The 25,510-nt window shown below is 44.1% G+C and overlaps 1 protein-coding gene and 1 long non-coding RNA gene across 3 annotated transcripts in view; both read right to left on the bottom strand.

Annotated features, from left to right (window-relative positions):
- The window catches only part of SBF2 (SET binding factor 2), a 227,000-nt gene that overhangs the window by 155,885 nt on the left and 45,605 nt on the right, over nucleotides 1-25,510 (bottom strand). The window lies entirely within an intron of this gene.
- On the bottom strand, nucleotides 42-23,867 carry LOC309517071. Its single transcript, XR_014213141.1, has 2 exons — nucleotides 22,791-23,867; nucleotides 42-281 (listed from the first exon to the last, which is right to left on the bottom strand). It is a non-coding gene; the product is annotated as an uncharacterized lncRNA (long non-coding RNA).

The following is a 25,510-nucleotide window of genomic DNA, read 5'->3' as shown; positions in this document are numbered from 1 at the left end:
TTCATCACGAAACTGCTAAGAGAAACAAACAGAGTCTCCTGTAGTTCCTGCTTTCATTTATTAGCCAATATTCAGCTTTCCTTTCCACTATCTCCCATCACTGACTCCCAAAACTTTGTGTCTTCACAAAACAGGAACACAAAAGAAAGCTAAGCAAAATGCAGTTATCCTTAGTCATTGACTGATGACTCTATTCTTATTTAAGATATTTTTCTCTCTTCAAAAGGAACAATCAGAGTCCTTCCCGGAAGGTCACACAGCATTCCACATTACTTCTGGGACTGCTCTATAACAAAGAGGAAAGTTTAAAGAATCGAGCAGCCTCGAAAATCAACTTGTACACTTACACGTGCAAGACTATGAAGATCAAATTTGGCCAGAAATTCCCAGTCAGAAGCAATGAGTTCTTTCTCAGTGATACAGATATTATTATTATTATTATTATTATTATTATTATTATTATTATTATTATTTTGTATATCACTTCATCCAAAGATCACAGGGTGGTTTACAACATAAAAATACAAAATGAAAACACAAAATACATAATAAAACTAAAACAAACCATTAACCCCACCTCCCACAAACTCACTTAAAAGGCCATAGAATGTTAATTTTAGAGGATTAAAAAGGGTATATGGGGGTGCTAGGGGGAGGGTAGTACTTCTGGTTGGGGACACCAGGTGTACCTTCTGGGGTAGTTTGTGAGATATCGTCAGGAGTAAACCCTACAGAAATCCAGAGTGGAGTCCCTAAGACAGTTGGACACCTCTTTGCAGCAACTGATGTGTTTCTGGAGGCGGTTGGAGGATGGATGGCAGCTAACAGATTGAGGTTGAGTCCTGACAAGACAGAAGTACTGTTTAGGGGGGACAGGAGGCGGGCAGGTGTGGAGTACTCCCTGGTCCTGAATGGGGTAGCTGTGCCCCTGAAGGACCAGATGCGCAACCTGGGAGTCATTTTGGACTCGCAGCTGTCCATGGAAGAGCAGGTAATTCTGTGTCCAGGGCAGCTGTTTACCAGCTCCATCTGGTACGCAGGATGAGACCCTATCTGTCCCTGGAATGTCTCGCCAGAGTGGTGCATACTCTAGTTATCTCTCGCTTGGCCTACTGCAATGCGCTCTATGTGGGGCTACCTTTGAAGGTGATCCGGAAACTACAACTAATCCAGAATGCAGCAGCTAGACTGGTAACTGGGAGCGGCCACCGGGACCATATAACACCTGTATTGAAAGACCTACATTGGCTCCCAGTACGTTTCCGAGCACAATTCAAAGTGTTGGTGCAGGCCTTTAAAGCCCTAAACGGCCTCAGTCCAGTATACCTGAAGGAGCATCTCCACCCCCATCGTTACAGGGAACCAGGCAAAGGGCCTTCTCGGTAGTGGCACCCGCCCTATGGAACACCCTCCCACCAGATGTCAAAGAGAACAACAACTACCAGACTTGTAGAAGACATCTGAAGGCAGCCCTGTTTAGGGAAGCTTTTAATGTTTTACGGACTATTGTATTTTAATATTTTGTGGAAGCTGCCCAGAGTGGCTGGGGAAACCCATCCACATGGGCAGGGTATTAACAACAACAACAACAACAACAACAACAACAAATGCAGCTACAACAACAACAACAACAACAACATATGCAGCTAAGCTGGTGCCAAACATATTGCTCTGCTTTCTTTTGGACCACTTTAGTGAGGCCGAGAGGGGGGTCTTGTTGTCTGGGCAGCCCAGGACCTCCAAACACACTGCTCAGGCTTGCACCCCAGGGAAGTCACTTTAGTGCTGTTAACACAGCGGTTTGACTTCACCCCTGAGGCACACTCCATTGTCTTTCGAGACAAGACAGATGCCAACAAAAGGTAGCCTATGAAAAGCAGATGCTTACTAGAACTGTACCAGATTAAGTTTGAGACAACTAGCCTGCATATTTAGCCATCGTTTTAAACAAAAAGCATTCTATTCTAAACCCTACGTAGAAGTGTTTTAGTGCCATCATTCTGTTGATAAATGGTCACTGAAGGAGAACAAACCCAAAATTTTAGCTTCTTGTGGGTCTGTTTTCACAAAATGGTTTCTGAACCACCTTTCTATCTGCTGCCAAAGATGAAGGGCTTCTGGGGCCCACCTAACTTGGCTATGACAGGAAGAGGAGTTGGTATCTGAAACAGTAGTTCCAGCTTCTTAGGAGAGCTTCCTCTCACACTGCAAAACACACTGTGACTACGCATTCATTATCCCTAGTGGGAAATAGTTGCAAATACTGTGAAAAAAGAAACACGTTCCAGGTTATGGAACACTCTCAATTCTCCTGCTACTGTTATGTACCATGCCTTTGATAGTTGTGTTCTTCATTTGCCACCTATAGCTGTATGGAACGCTAGGACTTTCCTTAAAGGTAAAGGGACCCCTGACCATTAGGTCCAGTCGTGACTGACTCTGGGGTTGCGGCGCTCATCTTGCTTTATTGGCCGAGGGAGCCGGTGTACAGGTTCCAGGTCATGTGGCCAGCATGACTAAGCCACTTCTGGTGAACCAGACCAGTGCACAGAAACGCCGTTTACCTTCCCACCGGAGTGGTACCTATTTATCTACTTGCACTTTGACGTGCTTTCAAACTGCTAGGTTGGCAGGAGCAGGGACCAAGCAACAGGAGCTCACCGCGTCACGGGGATTTGAACCGCCAACCTTCTGATTGGCAAGCCATAGGCTCAGTGGTTTAACCCACAGCGCCACCCGCGTCCCTCGGGACTTTCCTTAGTTATCCCAATTATATAAATTAAATAAGAGTATAAAATGGAGGGGTGTCAATGTTATTTGATAATTATATTTCAACCCACTTTTCTAAATACATATGAAGGTGGGTCATTGAACATAACCTGTTTCAAATAGGATATTACAGACTGATGGAACACATAGTTTTGCATATTATAGTATTTTATCCATCCTGTATTATGTCATTGTTACATTTAGTCATTTATATGGTGTTTTCAGTATTTAAAATGCTGCACATACATCACAGTAATCCTTAAGGTAAGGTAAAGGTAAACGTACCCCTGCTTGTACAGGCCAGTCTTGTCAGACTCTAGGGTTGTGCGCTCATCTCACTCTAGAGGCCGGGAGCCAGCGCCGTCCGCAGACACTTCCGGGTCACATGGCCAGTGTGACATCGCTGCTCTGGCGAGCCGGCACCAGCGCAGCACACGGAACGCCGTTTACCTTCCCGCTATAAAACGGTACCTATTTATCTACTTGCACTTAGGGGTGCTTTCGAACTGCTAGGTGGGCAGGAGCTGGGACCGAAAGACGGGAGCTCACCCCGCCGCGGGGATTCGAACCGCCGACCATACGATCGGCAAGTCCTAGGCACTGAGGTTTTACCCACAGTGCCACCCACGTCCAATCCTTAAGGTAGATTAGTATTATCCCAATGCTTCTTCTCTTAGGATTAAATTTTGTCTATTGCATTTACCGTATGTCTATATATGTCTAAAGATCCAAGGTGCTTGCTAGGCAATCTGAGCAGATATCCATACCTTACTATTATAATTATTCCTTGCTTAAAAGGTAGCCCAATAGAACCCCACACTGTTCTAATATGCTTTTGTTATATTTTTGTTATTCTTTTTTAGGAAAGAAACAAAGTGTAAAAGAGTGAATTGAGGGCAGGGCATGAAAGCTCTTTAAATGCTGTCAGTGTATGGATGTTATTTATCCTCCAAGCTGCTATTTAAACACTTAAAAAAATGTTTTAGGGTCCTATAAAAGTGAAAAACATGCACCTAAGTGTAGAATATCTTCCTCGGGGTTTTGGCCATTCACATCCAATTAGGTTTCATCTTTATGTAGCTCTGCCTCTTGTATATTGAAATGTAGAAATCAGGGTGGCCAACATGTGATTCTCCAACCTTGCTGAACTAGAACTTTCATAATTCCTGACCATTTGCTATTGTGGTTGGGCTGATGGGATCTGGAATCCAACAACACCGAGGGCCACAAATTAGCCACTCCTGATGTAGATGATTAGAAAAGGAACCTAAAAGAGTGATGGGGTGTAAAAAAAATCCTATTATATTCTCATGCACACGGCCCCATTCTCCAAAGTCAGTCTATCTAGTTAAATAAAAACAAAACCCACACTTGTGTTTTTGTGGTTCTGAAACAATGCTGAAGATTAGTATCTGTAACCAAATATTGTTTCAAATTTTGTAACTTAAAATACAAAGCGTAAGTGCTATATCCTCTGGGACACAGAAGTTGTTACAAATATCTTATCACTGACCATATCAGTCACACAGAGTTGCAAATGAAAACTAAATTACAAGAGCAACATAAATTCTGCTGACTATAGTTGAGAAAGGTTTTTACAGGAGTTCCTCTAGAAACAAGTGGATTGGGCCAGAAATAGCAGTGGATAATTTCAGAGGTGCTTCACACACTCTCCAAGCTCTCTCTTCCTTGCTGCATAACCCATTCGGCAGGTGGTTAAATGTTCCATTCTTTGCAATTCCCATCGTGGTTGACCCAATACTGCTATTTTCTTTTTACTTGGCTTACTAGCAGCAGGGTGCGGGGAGTGCGGATTCAGAATCATTAGAGGGGGAGAGAAAGTTTGAAACTCTCCTCTTCTTTCAACTCCTCTTGTGATGCTGAGCTTACTGATTAACAGGTGAGAATGGTGGAAAGGATGTTAGGTGTTGTGGGCCATGTAAAGTTATACAGTGGGCCAGAAGCAGCCTGGAAGTCACAGATTGCACACTTCTGAACAATATAGAGAGAGTGAAAGGCATGTTTCTTGGGAGACTTTATTGGCCAGAGAATGTGTATATTGCCCAGTGAATATGCATATTGTTTGCAGAATGTACAAAACGCAGTCGAGATGTACACTTTCCCCAAGGTCTGTTGGAGTTTATGTATAATATTGACTGGGAAATGTCCACAACCCTCTCTTCATGGAAGGAATATGAACACATTCTTCATGAGGCCTGGTTAATGTGCACTAAGAGTGGTTGTTATGCACACGAATTGTTCATCCAACTTACATTCATAGACTCATAGAACTGGAAGGGACCCCAAGGATCAACAACCCAACCCCCTGCAATGCAGAAAACACAACTAAAGGATCCATGACAGATGGTTATTTAACCTCTGCTTAAAAACATTCCTCTTAACTTATACAAATTAATCTAACAGTGCATATGCATTGCTTTGATTTTCCTTTGCTTACAAGATAATATTAAGTAATGTCTAGGTATATCAAGTACAGTGGTGCCTCGCAAGACGAAATTAATCCGTTCCGTGAGCCTCTTCGTCTAGCGGTTTTTTCGTCTTGCGAAGCAACCCTATTAGCGGCTTAGCGGATTAGCGCTATTAGCGGTTTAGCGGCTATTAAAGGCTTAGCAGCTATTAAAGGCTTAGCAGCTATTAAAGGCTTAGCGGATTAGCAGCTAAAAGGCTATTAGCGGCTATTAAAGGCTTAGCGGATTAGGGGCTAAAAGGCTATTAGCGGCTTAGCGGCTTAGAAAAAGGGGGGAAAGCGAAAAAAAATCGGAACACTTGCAAGACGAAAAGCAAGCCCATAGGGAAAATCGTCTTGCGAAGCAGCTCAAAAACGGAAAACCCTTTCGTCTAGCAGGTTTTCCGTCTTGCGAGGCATTCGTCTTGCGGGGCACCACTGTATAAATGAATAAACATAAGTAATGGAAACAAAAATGAAACTATATTTTTAATATCTTGCCTGTGGAAGAGTTGAAGGCTAGTTCTCTATTTTGCAACTGTTTTTCTAATAGCAGGTATTAATTATATTAATCTTTCAGATTGCAGTTAGTACAAAAAAAATGACATATTTAGTTAGATTGTGTATAGATAGTCAAAAAAATGAGAGAAAGTTGCCCTTACCACTACTGTAGCAACAGCCCTGATATAGCTGCAGAAGCCCAATCAACTGTTTTATCTTCTGGTTTTCTTTGCTTAAAGATTAGCTATAATCTATTCAAGAAGGTTCTTTAAAATGGGAATATCACATTTTAACCTAGAGCTGTTTGAGAATATTCCAATGTTCACATATTTCTCACACAAAATGATTAATTTTGTAACTATTATTGTAAAAAATGTTGTTTTCTCAGAGACAGAAAAAGACTTGACATAAACAAGTGTTTAACCAATACCCTAATCCGAGTCACACACACAGGTATATAAACAACCACAGAAAGAAATCACTACATTTTAACCATAAACAAACACACTGGAAGGGGGATGCTTTCCTCATATCCTATAGTCGTCCTGATTATACTAAGCCAGGGCCGGCAACCTAAGGCCCATGGGCCACAAGCAGCCCATGGGGGTCGTTTAACCAGCCCTCAAGCCACCCGTGAACTGAGCCGTCCACTCGGCAAGTCCTCTCACTTTCACGGTGCTGGAAATTGTGGGCGCACGCGTGATCCGGCCCACAGAGGGATCTCCGCTGGAGTGAACTGGCCCAGGGAGGTAAACCTGCCGACCCCTGTACTGTGTGACATTTATGAAAGAGTGTAATATTTCAGCATTTTCTAAGGGCTCCTGAGGCCCACAGGGGTGTCACGGAAAAGAATGTAGTTGGTCAAGGGAGCCATGGACTCAAAAAGGTTGAAAACCTCTGAGCTAATGTACAATTGTCATCTATCAGAAAGGTATAAACAGTGGCGTAGCATGGAGGGTGCCAGGGGTGCTGGCCGCACCGGGCGCAACATTGGGGGGGGCGCGTTTGACCGGCCCTCCTCGAGGAAGCAGGAACCCCACTGTCCTCAGACCTCCTCCGAAGGCTGGCGGTGGGGCGGAGAGACCTTCTCCCCGCACCAGCCTTCGGAAGGCTGCTCCGAAGCCTGGCGGTGGGGCGGAGAGACCTTCTCCCCGCACCAGCCTTCGGAAGGCTGCTCCGAAGCCTGGCGATGCGGCGAAGCCTGGCGGTGGGGCGGAGAGACCTTCTCCCCACGCCAGCCTTCAGATGGCTGTCCTGAAGACTTGTGGTGGGAGCAGTGGCGTAGCATGGGGGGTGCAGGGGGGGCCTGCCGCACCTGGCGCAACATCTGGGGGGGCGCGGAAGAGACTCGAGTGCTAAAATCCATGGGTTAGGGGGCGCAAATTACTTGCCTTGCCCCAGGTGCTGAGAACCCACGCTACGCCACTGGGTATAAATGTAGTGTTGTGTGGATATGGAACTATTTTAAGTTCATTGTATATTTTATTATTAGTTTTACATTTATCTCTTATCCAGTTCAGTATTTTTGGGGTGCTTGTGGCAGAAACTAAAATAAATAGATTTTTTTATACTGCTAACATGTTGAGACAAGTTTGACTTTAAACAGATCGATGTTGTATAAATGCACCATTGCACAGAAGACAATAGTTATCCATTTATTCTCTAATAGAGTCATGCATGAAACAAGCAGTTTATGGGCTTTTCATTATAAGTAATTGTAAATTATGGGTGGATTTTGGAGAACCATCCATTGAACCCATTCACACTTATATGCCTAAGACATGATGCATTACAAGTTGAATGTGACATTTTAATTTACTGCTCTCAAGTTATTTCATAACTGATAACTTGTAAGAAAATTAATCCCATGACCAAGAGTTCAATAGAAGTCATTCTCTTTTATAATCTTTCCTTTTAAAGAATGAAATGTAGTAAACAAACACACCACATATTTTAAACAATGAGACATAACTGGGCGTATCTAATAATGATACAGTTCAGTTGTTAATAATTGTATTACAGCAGTCACACTGATGTGTCACGTTCATTGACTCTTTCAAAAGAAAGATTTTTAAAGGATGCACTCACAGCACATACCACCTTATTAGGGGAAAAGCCTGCAAAAAAGATAGGAATATCCTGGACATATTTTTCCTAAGACACATCCTGAGAAATCATGCTCTTCATGGCACTTTATGATCAATCCCAATTCATGCCCAAAATGACTTGCCCAAAATTATTACAAAAGGTATTAAGATAGTTTAGTTAGATCCAACATTCCCAGGGAATATGTTCATAAGTCATTAAAAATTACTCATAACTGTTCTTTACCGTATTGAAATACATAACTTACTATTTTGAGCCAGCCCCCACCCTGCCCTAGTTCCTTAAATTGCTAATTAACATATTTTCCTATTTCCTCCATTTATGGGATTATTTGACATGGAAGGACATAAAAAAATCCATAGCTTCTAAAACTAACTATGCTTATTAACCCCAATATATTTTCCTAATTCATCTATGTTTGCTTCTTCACATGATAGCCATCAAATATATGGAAGGCACTTTAGACACAGTGTCTGCAATGTTTTTCCCCAATTCATTACTACATTTGTTTTCTTTATCAAAAACCTTGTTCCTTGTTCATTTTGTTATTCAGTCATTAACATCACACTCAAATCCATTATTCCCAGATGTTCTCTTGCTGCTTTCCTTCCTATTCAAATGCATTAGATTTTCAGGTATTCCATACCTCCAAGAGATCAGACCTGCCAAATTTCAGACAGATAAGGAAAGGGGTCCCCATTTTATAGACAACTGAAAAAAGCACATAGACCAACTACTCTATGGAAGAGCTTAAAGAAAATTAATCAAATACCTCAAGAATTTGGGAGAAAGCCTTTTTAAAATATCCCTCCCAACATAAGATGAAGAGGTCAAGGAAATAGAGAGTTGGAATATAGTTAGTAGAATCTATAATAGCCCTTGCATCTGTCATAGGAAGGTTCCCCAGAGCTCAGTTAGACAAATTCTCGACAACCACAGCTGCTTTTTGCCATAGCTTGTGTCACTGGGATTTCCCACAGTCTCTACAGGCTTAATTATACTTCCTGTGAGCAGTAATTAGTGTTCAGGATTTAAATGGACTTAAATTCATTCTCCACCCCATACTATTCACGCTGCTAAGGGGAAATGATAGGAACAAATTTAAAATGAACACAAATGAATTTCATCCAGAGCTCATTTATGACAATAGCATTTTTTTCTTACAAGTACCAAAAGAAATTAATAGACTATTCATTTCATGTTTTCATTTCATTTATGTAATAAATGCATAGCCCAACTTTAAAACAATTCAGGGGACAAAATACAAAGTAACAAAAACAAACTAATAAGAAACAGTTAAAATTAAAATTAAACACATTTAAAGCCAGAATTAATATAACAACTGCTCTGATAGCAGCCCAGTGGTCAACATCATCTGCACTTAGTTTTCAAAGGCCTGTATGAATATGAAGATATTGGCCAGCCGGTGGAAAAACTGCAAGGAGGAAGCCAATCTAACCTCTTTCGGAAGGAAATTCTGTAATATGGGAGCAGCCACAGAAAAGGCTCTCTCTTGTGTCACTACCAACCGTTTCTCTGATGCTGATGGAAGGAGAGGTGCCCACCTGAGAACTTTAGCACCTAATCAGCTTCATAAAGGGAGATACGACATTTCAGGTAACCAGGGACCAAGCCATAGAGGGTTTTATAGGTTATAACAAGCACTTTGAACTGTGCCTGGAACTGGACCAGTAGCCCGTGAAGTTGTTTTAACAGGGGAGTAGCATGCTCCCAATAACCAGCCGCAGGCAGCAGTCTGGCCATAGCATTCTGAAACAGCTGAAGGGTACAAACATTTTTCAAAGCAGACCCATGTAAAACATATTACAGTGGTCCATTTGAGATGCAACTAAGGCATGGCCATCTGACATCTCAAGGAATGTGCACAGTTGGTGCATGAGCCACAATTGTGCAAATTCACTTCCAGCCAGCACCAAATCCTGTGCATCCTGGTTCATGGCTGCATCCAGGACTACACCCAAACTGTGAGCCTGAATCTTCAAAAAGGAGCTTAGCCTCATCCAGCATAGGTTGAAGCCCTATTCCCTGAGCTGCCTTCTAACTGACCTCAACTTGTTCATCCTAATCTAGTCCATTACTGACATCAGACACTGATTTAAAACATAGACAGCATCTTTGGATTTAGATGGAAAGGAGAGATAGTGTTGGTGTCATCAGCATACTGACAGCATAGCACTCCAAAACTCCAGATGACCTCTCCCAGAGGTTTCATGTATATGTTAAATAGCATGGGGGACAAGATGGAACCCAGGGGCCCTACAAGTCAACAGCCATGTGGTTGAACAGGAGTACCCCAGCACTGTCTTCTGAACTCACCCCTCCAAGAAGAACCAGAGCCACTGTAAAACAGTGCCCCCAAATCCCATCCCAGACAGTTGGTCCAAATAGATACCATGGTCGAAGGTATTAAAAATCACTGAGAAGTCCAGCAGAACCAACAGGGAAACACTCCTTCTGTCTAGTTCCCAGCATAGATCATACAGCAAGGCAATCAAAGCAGTCTCCATTCCATAACCAAGCCTAAAAGCCAGACTGAAATGCATCTATATAATCTGTTTCAGCCAGGAACCCCTGGAGATGAGATGGATTTTAAAAACTCTGTAACAGTCAAGCTCTAACCATTTGGTTCACCACACTCACCATGATGCTACCCTCTGGCAAGTGTGATAAGAGGTCAGCCATCCTCCCAACTTTAAAGCTGAAGAGATCATCCCAGCAAACATAGACGAAATAAATGTGTAGAAATGAAATGCCCATAAATAAGGTGAGAAAAAATACTGATGCCTTCTCCAGTGCTTCTAATATTAGGTAGCTTTAGCATACTCAGGAATAAAAAGTTTTATGTTCCTTTTGTAGGAAATGTGTGCTTTTGTGCACTTGTACCTCAGGTTGAGAACTTTGCCCCAGAATGAGAACGGAAATCACGCGCCTTGGTGAGGAGGCAGCGGGAGGCCCCATTAGCAAAAGCACACCTTAGGTTAAGAACGGTTTTGGGTTAAGAACAGACCTCTGGAACAAATTAAGTTTATAACCAGATATACCACTGTATATGGGCTCACTGATGTAGGAAAAGAAAATACTCTGGTTGGCGGCTCAAATCCCCGCAATGGGGTGAGCTCCTGTTGCTCCTGCCAACCTAGCAGTTTGAAAGCACGTCAAAGTGCAAGTAGATAAATAGGTACAACTCCGGCGGGAAGGTAAACGGCATTTCTGAGCGCTGCTCTGATTTCTCCAGAAGTGGCTTAGTAATACTGGCCACATGACCCAGAAAAACTGCCTGTGGAAAAACGTCGGCTCCCTCGGCCAGTAAAGCTAGATGAGCACCGCAATCCCAGAGTCATTCGTGACTGAACTTAACTGTCAGGGGTTCTTTACCTTTACCTTTTTACAAAAGAGTTCTGGTCCGAAATGTCAGAGAAGCCAATATATTTTATTGTTTAAAGATAAACTTTCCTACTCTGAAAAACTAGAGAAAAGACACCTCAGTTAATGCTACAAAGGTAACAAAAAAGAAGGAAGCATTTGATCTCTTCAGAAAGCAATGTTGCTAGAACACTTTACCTTTATGTCTAAATATGGACAAATAATTTACTGCCCACTTTTCTGAAACATCCTGCCAATTCTACTAAATTTAATATGAAGGTCATGAAACAGATATGCAGAGTCCAACAATACATCTTAAAAATTTAAACGTCAGCAAGTCTCTGCAAGTATATTACTGGAGAATGAAGAACATCCATTGTGAAATAAGCTTTTCTGCTATGTAGTTTTAAAAGGAGCTGAAACGGTGCCACAGAAATCGATCTGGCATCTATGGAGGAAATAGAGACAAAATATGCCTGCTAGGTGCAGTAGCCAATTGTTGACTCACTCTTTTGAAGCAAGATGTCTCTCCATTTCTCTGTCAACTTTGTCACTTCTATCATCATCATCTTACTGTGTGGGCTAAAACTGTTTGGACTTTTGTTGTCACTATAGACATAGTTAGAATAAGATGGCTTTTAAATAGAGGCTCATGGAACAGATGAAAAGACAAGGCAAAAAGACAGACAAACATGTCTGAACAGAGTCCTATGATTATTCCACAGCAGGACTAGAAATGTACATTTGCAGCTAGCGTGGAATCAACAAAATCAACATCTCTCTTACTGAAATGTCTGGATTTAATACTATTTGATAATTCCTAATTCCGACATCACTTTTTTATTTTTATTTTCTGCATAGGCTTTTGCCTACTAGCATTAATCCAGTAAAAACCGATTAGGTGACAATACAGTAAAAGGTAAAGGTAAAGGTACCCCTGCCCGAACGGGCCAGTCTTGACAGACTCTGGGGTTTGTGCGCCCATCTCACATCTATTGGCCGGGGGCCAGCGCTGTCCGAAGACACTTCCGGGTCACGTGGCCAGCGTGACAACGCTGCTCTGGCGAGCCAGAGCCGCACACGGAACGCCGTTTACCTTCCCGCTGGTAAGCGGTACCTATTTATCTACTTGCCCCCGGGGGTGCTTTCGAACTGCTAGGTTGGCAGGCGCTGGGACCGAGCAGCGGGAGCGCACCCCGCCGCGGGGATTCGAACCGCCGACCTTTCGATCGGCAAGCCCTAGGCGCTGAGGCTTTAACCCACAGCGCCACCCGCGTCCCCCGACAATACAGTAGTAAATAGTAAATTAACATTCTACCCTTGTAGAATTGGTATAGAAACACTGACACTGTAGAAGAAACGTGTTTTGCTAATGTGAACTGGTTTGGTTATAAAATATCAGATATACAGAATAGTAATGGAAGAAGATACTTAAGGAATTTGATCCAAAGTTCTGATTTAGAGGCCTAGATAGATCTTCCTCTGGTTCACAGGCTACATCCTTCATTTTGTGGTTCGAGGACCCAACCCCCGCGAAGTGAAATGAAGACACAAGGACACGTGATATAAGGTTGATGGGCTAGAAAAGGCCCAACTTTATTGATTACAGCAATGAAAAGGTATTGGCTTAGGCATTGGATTGAAACAAGTGGGTATATTTACCAGTAGGTGGAGCCTGTTGATGCTAATCCAACTATAGGCTCACCCCTGCTGTCACCGAGGGTCGTGCCATGGCCTCCCGCCAAGCAGGCATCGGACAGAATACACGACAGCCAGATTCCTTTAACGGAATACCCCTAAAAATTGAAGGCATAGGCGATGGCCACACCTAGCACTTCGACACACCACAACACATTATTCCAATGCCTAACCTACCCACCAATACCACAAAAGTTGTGACGATTGCTACGAGGTAGGCGAAAAAAACCAAAAAGCCTAATGCCAAATGGAAAAACTCCTACCAGGCCTCCTAGACAACCAGGGCGACCAACCTAAGGTCCATAGCAAGGCCAATGACCTAAGCCCTAACTAAAAGGGAGTGGAGGGTGGGTGACTCGCGACAGGACGACGATGAGGAATGAGGCCAGGGAGAGGCTGGCGCTGCAGCAAAAAGGCTGCCGAACACGCCCCCTCCGCGGCACCTGGTTGGGTGGCCACCGGGGGGGGTGTGAGCGCCAGCCAGGTGAGCTGCAGGCAGGGGGCAACGCCCCCTGCTGGGCGGTGCTTGGGGTCCCGCCCACAACCACTCCCCTCTCTTCCAGGGAGGAGAGTCTTTACTATAAAGGCAGCATAATGGTATGTATGGAAGGACATTCCCACTTTTGTCTCATATACACACATTATGTACATATATTATGGAAAATGCCTCTAGCAGTATGACATATTTTTGTTGCTTTAGCATCAGAACATCTGCAATTAACTTTTTTTCTGCTGGCAATGTTCTGAACAGTGGGTCATCAAGATAAAAGCAGACATAAATCCTCTTATACCAACACAAGTAATATCATTCATCAGCTCAGATTCTTTTTGTAACATTACGTACAGAACATATTTGCATTGTATGCAAAGGAGTCTCTAATAGACACATTATGGAAATAAAAACAAATCAAAACACAAAAGGGGAAATCTCTCAGACGCTATTAATATTTTAAAATTGTATGAACTCAACTATTGTAGACTACTATTATTTACAAACTATCCGAACTCTTAAAAGGTGTATCTCTGGACAGTTTACAGTACAATTTAAAAACCAAGTTTAAAGATATCATTATTCATGTGTGGTTTTTAACCAAATTATATAGGGCTCAGACCATACTGAACATAAGGAACTTATTTTATATATGACGACAGAAGGACACAACTAGCTACAACACAACAAACAACAACTGTCACAATTAAAACATGCAATAAAATGCAAAATCAATAGAATAGAAAAACAGCAAGCCATAAGCATTAAGTCTAATTTTTGCAAAAACTTATTATATATATTTTGAGCACCCTATCACCTCTGGCAAGGCACTTGCTTTATTGCTAAGTATGTTAAGCACCCACCTTTGGAAGAATCTTTCAGTTATGATTTGATTATGATTTGAATTTTTTTTCATATACAGTGGTACCTCGGGTTAAGTACTTAATTCATTCCGGAGGTCCGTACTTAACCTGAAACTGTTCTTAACCTGAAGCACCACTTTAGCTAATGGGGCCTCCTACTGCTGCCACGCCGCCGGAGCACAATTTCTGTTCTCATTCTGAAGCAAAGTTCTTAACCTGAAGCACTATGTCAGGGGATGATTAGCTGCTTGTGCTTAAAATTGTGCCCCCTCAGAGTTTGTGCGGCTCCACAAACCTCTGTGTGTGACAGAGCTCCTCAGACATGTCTGCTCTAGTCACTAGTAGAGTCTGACAGTGGCTGCCTGCGGAAGCGTTTCCAGCAAAGAAGCTCCTTAACGGAAACGCGTCTCCTGGACTCACGACGTGGCAGCTTCCGGCGAAGTATGGGTCTCCCTACAGTTGCTTCTGACACCTCCCCGCTATTTTCGCTGGACGTGTCTCTCACCCCTTTCTCTCCCCTGCTGTTTCCTGCCTGGGCTGCTGCGTCTCTCTCAGCATTACTGAGATCCTCCTCCAGAGACCCCTCACTCCCCCTGCTGGTCCCTGCTTTGGCTGCTGACTCTCTCCCAGTCTCTGGGAGCCCTACCAACTCCCTTTCCTCTGATGTCAGTTCCCTGACATCCACCTCCCCTCCAGGGCCCCCTTCCCCCCTGCCCCTACTCTCTCCTCTGGGTGGTGAGGAGCTAAAACCCCGAAAAGAATCCTCTTCATCTTCAGACGTCTCGAACATTTCCCTCCATCGGTCTTCGTTCCGGCTCGCTGAATCCTCCTCCGCCTCGGAATCAGAGAACCCCTCCAACTCTTCTTCTTCGTCGGTGGTGGCGAAGTATTCCCTCCGGAACCTCGCCACTGGCTGAGGTTTACGAGGGAATCTCTGATGAAAAGTTTCTATCAAAACCTCGTCATCTACATCCTCTGCCATGACCCAGGTGTTTTCCGACTCCGGCTCCCCTTCCCACATTACCAAATACTCTACTTGATCTCCCTTCCACCTGGAATCGAGAATCTCCGCTACATGGTAGCTGTGTTCTTTTTCCTCCATAGCTGGTCCCCTATTGACCCTCCCTTCTCTGTCCCCTTTATACGGTGACAGCAACGACCTGTGGAACACTGGGTGCAGCTTCATGTGGTTCGGTAACCGGAGTCTGAAAGCCACTGGGTTGACCTGCTGCGTGACTTCAAATGGGCCCAGCCTTTTGGGTCTTAACTTCTTACAACCCCCTTTGAATGGTAACCCTTGGGTGGACAGCCACACCTGGTCCCCCACCCTAATGCTTTCCCCTTCCCTTCTGGTTTTGTCTGCCTGCCTCTTATATTCCTCCTTAGCCCTGTTTAAGTTAAGTTGGAGCTGGCGATGGATCGCTTCCATTTCTTCAACGAACTGTTCTGCAGCTGGAACGCTCCAGTTCTCCCCTTCCCCCCCTGGGAAGGCTCGGGGATGACACCCGTGATTAGCCAAAAAGGGGCTCATCCCCGTGGACACGTTCTCTGCATTGTTGTAGGCAAATTCTGCCAACGCCAGCTTCTCCACCCAATCATTCTCTCTGTCATTCACATAACACCTCAAATATTGCTGGAGGACACCATTAGCTCTTTCCGCCTGCCCGTTGGTTTCTGGATGACGGGCAGTTGAGAAATTCACCTCTACATGCAATAAGCTCATGAGCTTCCTCCAGAACCTGGAAGTAAATTGTTTCCCTCGGTCAGAAACCACCCTCAAGGGGGCGCCATGCAGCCTAAACACATTTTCCACAAACAATTTAGCGGTTTCTTCCGCTGTGACCGCATGTGAGCAGGCTATAAAGTGGGCCATCTTGGTTAACAGGTCTACCACAACCATGATGGCTGTTTTCCCTCTGGACCTTGGCAGATCAGTCATGAAATCTATTGCCACTGCCTCCCATGGCCTTTCCGGCGTGGGTAGTGGTTCTAATAAACCTGCCGGTGCCCGCCTCTCCCCCTTGGCTCGTTGGCATTGGTCACACCCTCTCACATACTCCCGCACATCTTCCCTGACCTTGGGCCACCAGAATTCCCTGGTAACCAGCCACATGGTTTTGTGTTGCCCAAAATGCCCTGCTGTGGGGCTATCGTGCAGTTGCTTGAGTACCTTTTCCCTCAATTCCCCTTCAGGTATATATAACGCTCCCTTGTAGTACAACGCCCCGTTTCTCTCCTCAAAACCCCCGGGTTTGTCTCCCTCCCTCCTGAGACCCCTGAGTTTGTCCTGGGCGTATTCATCCTGCACCGTTCCCTCTACCAGTTCCCTTTGCCCCACCAATGCCGCCCCACACACCCAGCGGTCCTCTGGAATGACATGGGTCTCTTCGGGTGCACCCTCCCCCTCCAAATATTCAGGTTTGCGTGAGAGAGCGTCCGCCCTAACGTTCTCTGGGCCTGGCACGTAACAAATCTCAAAGTTAAATTTGGAGAACTCCTGGGCCCATCTCAACTGCCGTTGGTTGAGCACTCGCGCAGTTCTCCAATACTCTAGATTCTTATGGTCCGTGCACACTTGCACCTTATGTTGTGCACCAATTAGCAGGTGCCTCCATCTCCGGAAAGCCTCATGAATCGCAAGAAGTTCCCGGTCGTACACCGTGTAGTTCCTCTCGGATTTGTTCAGCTTTCGCGAAAAGAAGGCACACGGTCGCCACTCTGACTCCTCCTTCCCCGGCTGCAGAAGAAGCACCGCCCCTATGGCTCTGTCAGAAGCGTCCGTTTCGACCCTCAGCTTTTTTTGTAAATCCACATGCAGAAGTTGTTCATCAGAGGCGAAGGCCCTTTTCAGTTCCTCAAACGCTCGCTCCGCCTCCGCCGTCCAAACAAACTTCTTTTTACTGCTGAGACAGTCCGTGATGGGCGCCGTCAGGTGGGCGAAGTTTCGGATGAACTTACGATAAAAGTTTCCAAACCCTAGGAACCTCTGCACATCCTTCTTGGTTTTGGGTGTTTTCCATTCCAGCACTGCTTGAACCTTGCCGGGGTCCATGGCCAACCCCTTGTCTGACAAGCGGTACCCCAGGAATTCCACCTCCTTGGTATGAAACTGACACTTCTCCAGTTTCACCCACAGCCTGTTGGCTTGCAGCCTGCTCAACACTTCTCTGACGTCTCTCACATGTTGCTCCTCATTCTCCGAATACACCAACACATCATCTAGGAAGGCCACGCAATTCTTGTAGAGCAAAGGCCCCAGTACGTGGTTCATGAAGGCTTGAAAACACGCGGAGCCTGTTTGTAATCCAAAAGGCATAACGAGGTATTCAAATGCCCCCAAAGGGGTGAACATGGTGGTTTTCCATTCATCCCCTTTCCTTATACGTATCAGGTTGTACGCCCCCCTTAGGTCCAGCTTTGTAAAAATCTTTCCTTTCCGCACCCTGGTCAAAATATCATCAATCCTGGGCATAGGAAAAGCCGCCGGCTCTGTCACTGCATTTAACCGCCTGAAATCACATACAAGTCTCGGCTTGTCCGTGTGCTTTTTATCCACAAAAAACACTGGGCTACCCCCCGCTGCCTTGGACTCTCTGATGAAGCCTCTCTTCAGGTTCTTGTCAATGAACTCTCGCAACTCCTGCATTTCCCTGTCTGACATGGCATACAACTTGCCTACAGGAAGCTGTGCTCCAGGGAGTAAATTGATCTGGCAATCAAAGGGCCTATGCGGGGGTAGTTGGTCAGCTTCCTTCTCGCTGAACACGTCGCTGAGATCAGCATACTGTGGTGGCACCTTCCCCTTCTCCATTACTTCAGTCCCTGCCAGGGTGGCTTGGGCCCCTGCTGACCCCTTTTCCCCCCTGCAGTGTTCTAAGCAATGTGCTGAACCGAAGGAAACCACTCTTTGATGCCAGCCCACCAGCGGATCATGTAGGGCTAGCCAGCTCATTCCCAAAATAATGGGAGCGCCTCCCAAGGTGGCCACATTAAACGCTATCAGTTCTGTGTGCCTTGCCACCCTCATTATCATTGGGACGGTCTGCAAGCTGACTCCTCCTCCCAACAGTTCCCTGCCATCGATCGTGGTCACCTGCAGGGGGTTGCTTAAAGGGATCGTCTGTATCTGGTGTTCAGCAGCAAACTCCTTGCTCATAAAATTGCAGGAGCTGCCTGAGTCCAACAGCGCCTTTATTTTTAGGGGGTGTCCATTTTGCAACTCTAGCGACACTTCAATCACTAGAGCAGGTCGAGGAGCTTCTGGCACGGGCACTTTCACTGCTCTTTGGCCTGGCTGCAGTGCCCTGACGGTGGCAACCAGGCGTTGGCTTTTACCTGCTCCGTTTCTCCCTGCTCTCCCCCCTCAACAGCTCCCACCATCCCTTGCCATTCCTTCCTCTGGGGGCAGACTCTGGCAAAGTGGCCTGGCTGTTGGCAGAGATAGCATTTCCGGGCTCCTTTTCCCTCCTTCTTAGCCCCCTCACTGGGCTTTGAAACTGCGCGCGCGCGGGCTGTTCCGATTTCCATCGGCTCTGCCGGCGGGAAAGCTGGCTCAGGAATGTCTGGAATGCGGAACTCCTTCCAACGTTCCCCTCTCCCTTCCCGCCTCTCCAAGGCTCTTGCCTCCTGGCGCGCTCCAATGGTCAGCGCAGATTTGGTCAGCTGATCCATAGACACCGCCCTGGGGCTCCGGGACAGCTCGTCTTTCACAGCCGAAGAAAGACCTTCTTCAAATAGCATCTGAATGGGTGCCGCCGATAAATCCCACCCCAATCTGTGAATCAGCATGGTAAATTCAGTCCAGTACTCACGGACAGATCTGCTTCCCTGCTTGCAAGCCATTAGCTGTCTGCGCACCACCCCTTCCTCAATATCGCTGGAAAACATGATATCCATTGCACGAAAGAACTTCATAGTGTCCTTTAGGATATCATTGTGCGTTGCCATCAGGGGTCGAACCCAGTCTCGCGCCCCCTTCTCAAGATGCCCAATTACGAAAGCAACTCGCGATTCCTCATCAGGGAACTCATCAAACTGCACATTAAGGGCATATTGCATCTCTGTCCTAAAGGCATGGTAATCCTTGGGGTCCCCCCCAAACTTCTGCACCAATCCTGGTACCTTTCTGGGGAACTGAGTGGTTCTCCCCTTTTTGTCTGCATCCTGAGCCCTTCTCTCCTCGAGCCTCGCCGTCTGCAGCGCAAGTTGGACCTCCAGAGCTTGATACCTTTCTTCCAAGCTTGGACCAGCTCCAACCCCTGCCTCTCCGGTTCCGGCTGGGTTGCTCATGATGCTTTCTCCTGCACAGGCAGCGTACAAAGACTGTCAGACTGCTGTCAGGGGATGATTAGCTGCTTGTGCTTAAAATTGTGCCCCTTCAGAGTTTGTGCGGCCCCACAAACCTCTGTGTGTGACAGAGCTCCTCAGACATGTCTGCTCTAGTCACTAGTAGAGTCTGACAGTGGCTGCCTGCGGAAGCGTTTCCAGCAAAGAAGCTCCTTAACGGAAACGCGTCTCCTGGACTCACGACGTGGCAGCTTCCGGCGAAGTATGGGTCTCCCTACAGTTGCTTCTGACACCTCCCCGCTATTTTCGCTGGACGTGTCTCTCACCCCTTTCTCTCCCCTGCTGTTTCCTGCCTGGGCTGCTGCGTCTCTCTCAGCATTACTGAGATCCTCCTCCAGAGACCCCTCGCTCCCCCTGCTGGTCCCTGCTTTGGCTGCTGACTCTCTCCCAGTCTCTGGGAGCCCTTTCCTCTGATGTCAGTTCCCTGACACACTATTTCTGGGTTAGCGGAGTCTGTAACCTGAAGCGTATGTAACCTGAACCGTATGTAACCCGAGGTACCACTGTATACTAAAATAATACACATATACTTGAGGCAATTAATTAATTGGTAAACATTTTAGCTTAGTTAATGCATTATTGCTTCAGATTGCAAACCACTTTGAGCTTCCTTTAATTAAGCAAGCTAAAAATGTGCCATATGCTGAGGAATTCATGTCATTGGCTATAAAATCAGCCAGAAGTTTTTTTATTATTCATCCATAAATAACAGCAACATATTCTTCCATCTTAGAAGGACTGGCAACAAGTAATTGGTGTAAGAACAGGTGATTTTCATGTCCAAAATCTTAAGAGAGTATATGTAATGTATTGTGCTGCTTTTAATACTTAAAGTCCTTAATAATATGAGTGCAATCTGCCTCAGCGAGTACCTCCTCTTCTCAAATGGGTTCAAATGGAAAGACTGAAGTTTTATTTTATCTATTTTATCACTTGTCATTACTTCTTATAAAAGTAAAACTTCACAAGAAAATTATGTAATAGTTAATAAAAAATTCTCTAAGAGGCATTGTAGCAGACATGGCTAACCAGTGGCTCCCTAGATGTTGCTGCCTTCCAGTTCCTATCAGCCTCAGCCAGCTTAGTCAATGGCCATGGGTGATAGGAGTTGTAGTCCAGTAATAGCTGGAGGGCCACAGGTTTCCCATTCCTGCACTGTAGTATGTACAATATGACAATTAAAATGTTCAACTTGATAAAAAAAGAAATTAATGAAAAAGTTTTTTTTAAAAAAAAAAAAAAGGTAAAGGACCCCTGACAGTTAAGTCTAGTCGCAGATAACTCTGGGGTTGTGGCGCTCATCTCACTTTACAGGCCAAGGGAGTCGACGTTTGTCCACAGACATTTTTTCCGGGTCATGTGGCCAGCATGACTAAGCCGCTTCTGGCGCAATGGAACACCAAAACCAGAGAAGTGCATGGAAATGTCATTTACCTTCCTGCCAGAGCGGTACCTATTTATCTACTTGCACTTTTTGGGGTGCTTTCAAACTGCTGGGTTGGCTGGGACCGAGCAACAGGAGCTCACCCCGTCGAAGGGATTCGAACCGCTGACCTTCTGATCGGCAAGCCCAAGAGGCTCAGTGGTTTAGACCACAGCACCACAAGTACTGATATTCAAAAGGCTGTTGAGTTCCAAAATCAAGTCTCTAAATTCAATTTGTTCACATGTAGAATCTCACAGAATACATAGACCCAGTACATCCACACTATTTCTAGATCTGTTAACTCTGTGCATATACAACACTAGACTATAATTACTTTTTCAGCCTTAAAGTAAGGTAAACAAAGAAGAAATTCTGCACGGTTACAAAATCAATACCATCTTGCAGGGTCCCTCCTCCTCCTCATGTGAGTTCACATGATGCTTCATCAAGATTAACATTCACTAAAGGTTTTTTTCATCATGGTTTGCAAATCAGCTTCAAACTCTGTATAGGGATAGTGACAGTGCAGACATAATGCTACATCTTGGTTAAGACTAAAAGGGCAAGAATGGGTGGGGGGGATTTTTTATAGGAGAGTTGAAGGATGCACCTGGTCTTCTACCCATGATTCAGACACACAGAAGTATTATTTTTTATCTGAATCTTAGAATTAACTTTAGGTTTAATATAGGTTTCCACCAATTCAGAAGGCACATCTAAATGTTTAGTGTAAAACACTTGCCCAAAGTTACTTAGCAACATAACTGAGTTGCCATGAAACACATGCACATTTTTGTACTTGCATGCACTTGAATTAAACTACATCAACATGATTCAAGAATACGACACACTGACTCATTACTATGTAGCACACGAATGTACACATAGAAGCAAGGTTTAAACTTAGCATTAATATTTTTTCATGACTGTCTCATTATCTTAAATTATCCCTTGTGTCATAAATATTAGTCAGATACACAATACTTTTAATCTCATTTTGCGTAAAGACAGAGCTAAATACCAAGTATGACATAGCATATCCACACCTTTGTGATGCCTTAAGGTGAAGTAGGAAGCACACAAACTTGAATGCCAGTGCCACTTAAGCAATGAGGCTTACTCAAAAGTAAATGTGTTTATGAGAAGGGTAAGTCCTCTTGGTTTCTGCAAAGATTTGCAATAGAAAATTTAATATTCAATTAAAATTGATTTGGGTCATATTTAAAAATTAAGATAACTCCACCAGTATGTAATGATTATAAGTCAGTATGGATAGTTTGAAAGAATCTCTTCTGATAGCTTATAAGCTTATTTAAAATGAAAAAGACTTATAGAGTAAGGTTTTAAAAAAAGGGTTATAGTAACACAGTTCCCAGAATTCTCAGGTCTTCCATAACAAAAAAATCACTACATAGCATTCAGATGTATCCAACTCTCCAGTGTGAAAACAACTGAAGTTCTTTTCTTCCAGAACTATTTTAGAGAAAGGCATTCTTAAAATTCACACACGGAAGAGTTTAATTGCCTCCCTGAATTTATTGAAGAGACAATCTGAAACTATTTACATTGGTTACTAATTTTCCTGCTTTAGATATCTTCTTTAACATAATTGCAGGCAATCAGAAAGATCAATGGCAAATTTATGTTATGTACATTATAGTAGACTGTGTTTTTCAAGCTACAGCCATGAATGATAGTAGCCAAATTCCAATGTGAAAGAAATATTGTAAAAGCACTTACAATATTCTAGGTTCAGCAGTGGATCAAAGGAGCTAACATTTGATGCAGTGGATGACAATAGCAGGCTGAACTGCATCAGTGATGTGTTCCCAACACACAAATATTGTCATAGAAACATCAAACATCATGCAAGCAGATGTCTACTCAAATAATGGAACTTTCACAAGCTCACCACAGATGTGATCCTCCACAGCAAAGGTGGGAAGGGTACACAATGCAGAAAGGGAAAAGAGAAGTAGAAGTTCTATTGCACCTGCTGAAGTCTGTTCCACTGACAGACAACCACCACTGGACATTACTGTCATGAACAGATGCCAGGAGCAGGTCTGAAATAACTCACATGGCTTCAGTGAATTCCTTATTCAAAGAAATAAGACAGCTCAAAAGGCTACACCTAGAGAACACACCAACTCTTGCCAGTAGAACCTGCCCTTATGAGGCAGTTGTGAGCTGAAGGTCCCAGCCTTCCCACAGTTCCCTAAGCTTCCTTCCCAAGCAATCAGACTCTGTTGTCTTACCTGTCATTGCTCCACCCTCTTCATACCTCTTCTGATTCATGGAGACCAGCGGGAGGGGATCTGGTTGCAGCAGGAGGGGGATAATCCCTGGCTTTTTCAGCAGCCTGCCTCATCTCTGCCTCTTGGCCCCTTTCCTCTCCAACCTCTGCCTCTGGTTCTAGACTGTTCTCTGCCACAGACTCTTTCTGTTCTTTAAATCTTGTTACCTCTTCAGCTTCTAACACCTCCTCCTCCCCATCTGATCCATCTTCTCCCTCTGACCACTCATCATCATCCCACCACCAATCCTCTGGCTCTGAGCCTTCTTTCCTTGGGGGTTCCCTAGTTGGTGCCTCCTACCACTTCAACCTATTCTCAACACTTACCTTCTATCATTTCAGCCATACAATTCAGAATCAGCACACTTACCAATATCCAGCACAAAATTAAGAACACGCAACAGAATAAGCACCACAGCTCCATATTCTCAAATCAGAATTAAAAGATACAATGACTTTGCACACATGTCATTTCTAATTAAAATCCACAGTCAGTACAGTAGTCAAGATCAAACTGCAAGCAGGTCCTGGTGTGGTCAACTTTTGCTTGTTAGGTAGAGAATAGGATCTTTTAGAATTTCAGAGAGGAAGAGGCCGCCTTAAACTTTCAGGGACACTTTTAAGGAACAACATATGCAGATATAACAGAAGGTAGGTGGTCTCACTGTTTCTCATAGTATACTCTGCTTTAAGTAGAGAATGCAGCCAATAAATTTATAAAACAAAACACATTGCAGCAGCATTTGTTATGCTGCTGGAAACTAGTCTTCGCTTACCTTATGCAAGGTTTGAATTGTTACAGAGAAATACAATCTTGACCAAGGACCATAGTAGGGCAAAAAAATGTACACAGTGTGGATGCGCACTGCTGGATCTACAATAAAGCCTCCAACATTCTGAAAAACTATGTGTTTATACATAATGTACCCTTGTGTATAAGGAAAGCCATCAAAAGGGAATGTACCTGCACAACACAACCTTGAACTGGGTGCCATCAAGTGTATTGATTCAGTATCAAGAGATCCAAACTATTATTGTATCCTCTTCACAGAGGAACAAGTAAGTGCTCATGAACCATGGGAGGACGAGCAGAAACAGATGCTAGAATTAGGTTCAAAATTGACTGCAGGGCCATAGAAAATGGACAAAAGACATCAGCTTGAAAGGTTAATGACAGCAGGGTACCACAGTTACCAAGCACAGTTCTGCTGCTGAAGCAAGAGCTGGAATATTACATGGCAGCATTTATGGATGGGCCAAGTGAGAAGAGGAGGCAGGACTATTTGTACCTAAACATGAGGCATTTAGGAGGTCTCCAAGCTGAACATGTGGAACAGAAATAGGGGAAATAATCACCAACTCCAATTTTGCTGGTACATGAATGATGAGATCTAATGTCTTAAGATCATCTGAATTTTTGAGGGGGGGAGGAAGCATCACCTTTGTTTGAAAGTGTCCCCACCCTTCTCAATCCCTGAATGTTCATTAAATCTTGGATTTCAATTAATTATCCATTTTCTATATTGCATGTTCATGACAAATATTCAACTGATTTTTTTAAAAAGCTTATAAATGCTGTCCCTAATATGACCTTTAAACAGTTGAGTTTACTTTGGAAGTTTGAACCTTAAATAGCTTGGCTTAACAGCTTATTTGAAAACAGAAAAAAAGAACATTTTGTTCAGAAAGATTTTGCTTTCATCCAGAAAATTAAGATCTGTATGTAAAGCCAATTCTGCTTAAGTTTGTCCCAACAACCAATGAAAGGTTTGACCTAGAGGTGTACAGTATTACAGAATGCTTTCTCAATTTATACACACCCAGAGGTTGTGTCCATTAAATATTGTTTAGAAGAGATAGTAGCAAAATATTTTGTGAAGTCTCTTTTTGAAACAAAGCTGATCATGACCTTTCATCATAATTTTGTCCTCCAATGCTGATTTAAAAATGGCACCTTTGAATCTAAATTGAATGAGATTCTACGTGCATGCATACTGCAACTAACTGATTGTTTTCCAAAGCTTTGGTAGCAGATGATAATACATGGATTTATTTAAGCATAGTAAAGATGGAGGAAAAATATCTAGTTAACATGTAGGAAAAATAATTATTGATATTAGCTCAGAACTTTGAAATTAAATGAATTTCAAAGCAGTGCTTGGAG

This window comes from Podarcis vaucheri, assembly GCF_965113315.1.
Source record: "Podarcis vaucheri genome assembly, chromosome: 1".
Taxonomy (NCBI): domain Eukaryota; kingdom Metazoa; phylum Chordata; class Lepidosauria; order Squamata; family Lacertidae; genus Podarcis; species Podarcis vaucheri.
The sequence above is the reverse complement of the archived record's forward strand: the minus strand, read 5'-3'. Positions and strand labels throughout refer to the sequence as shown.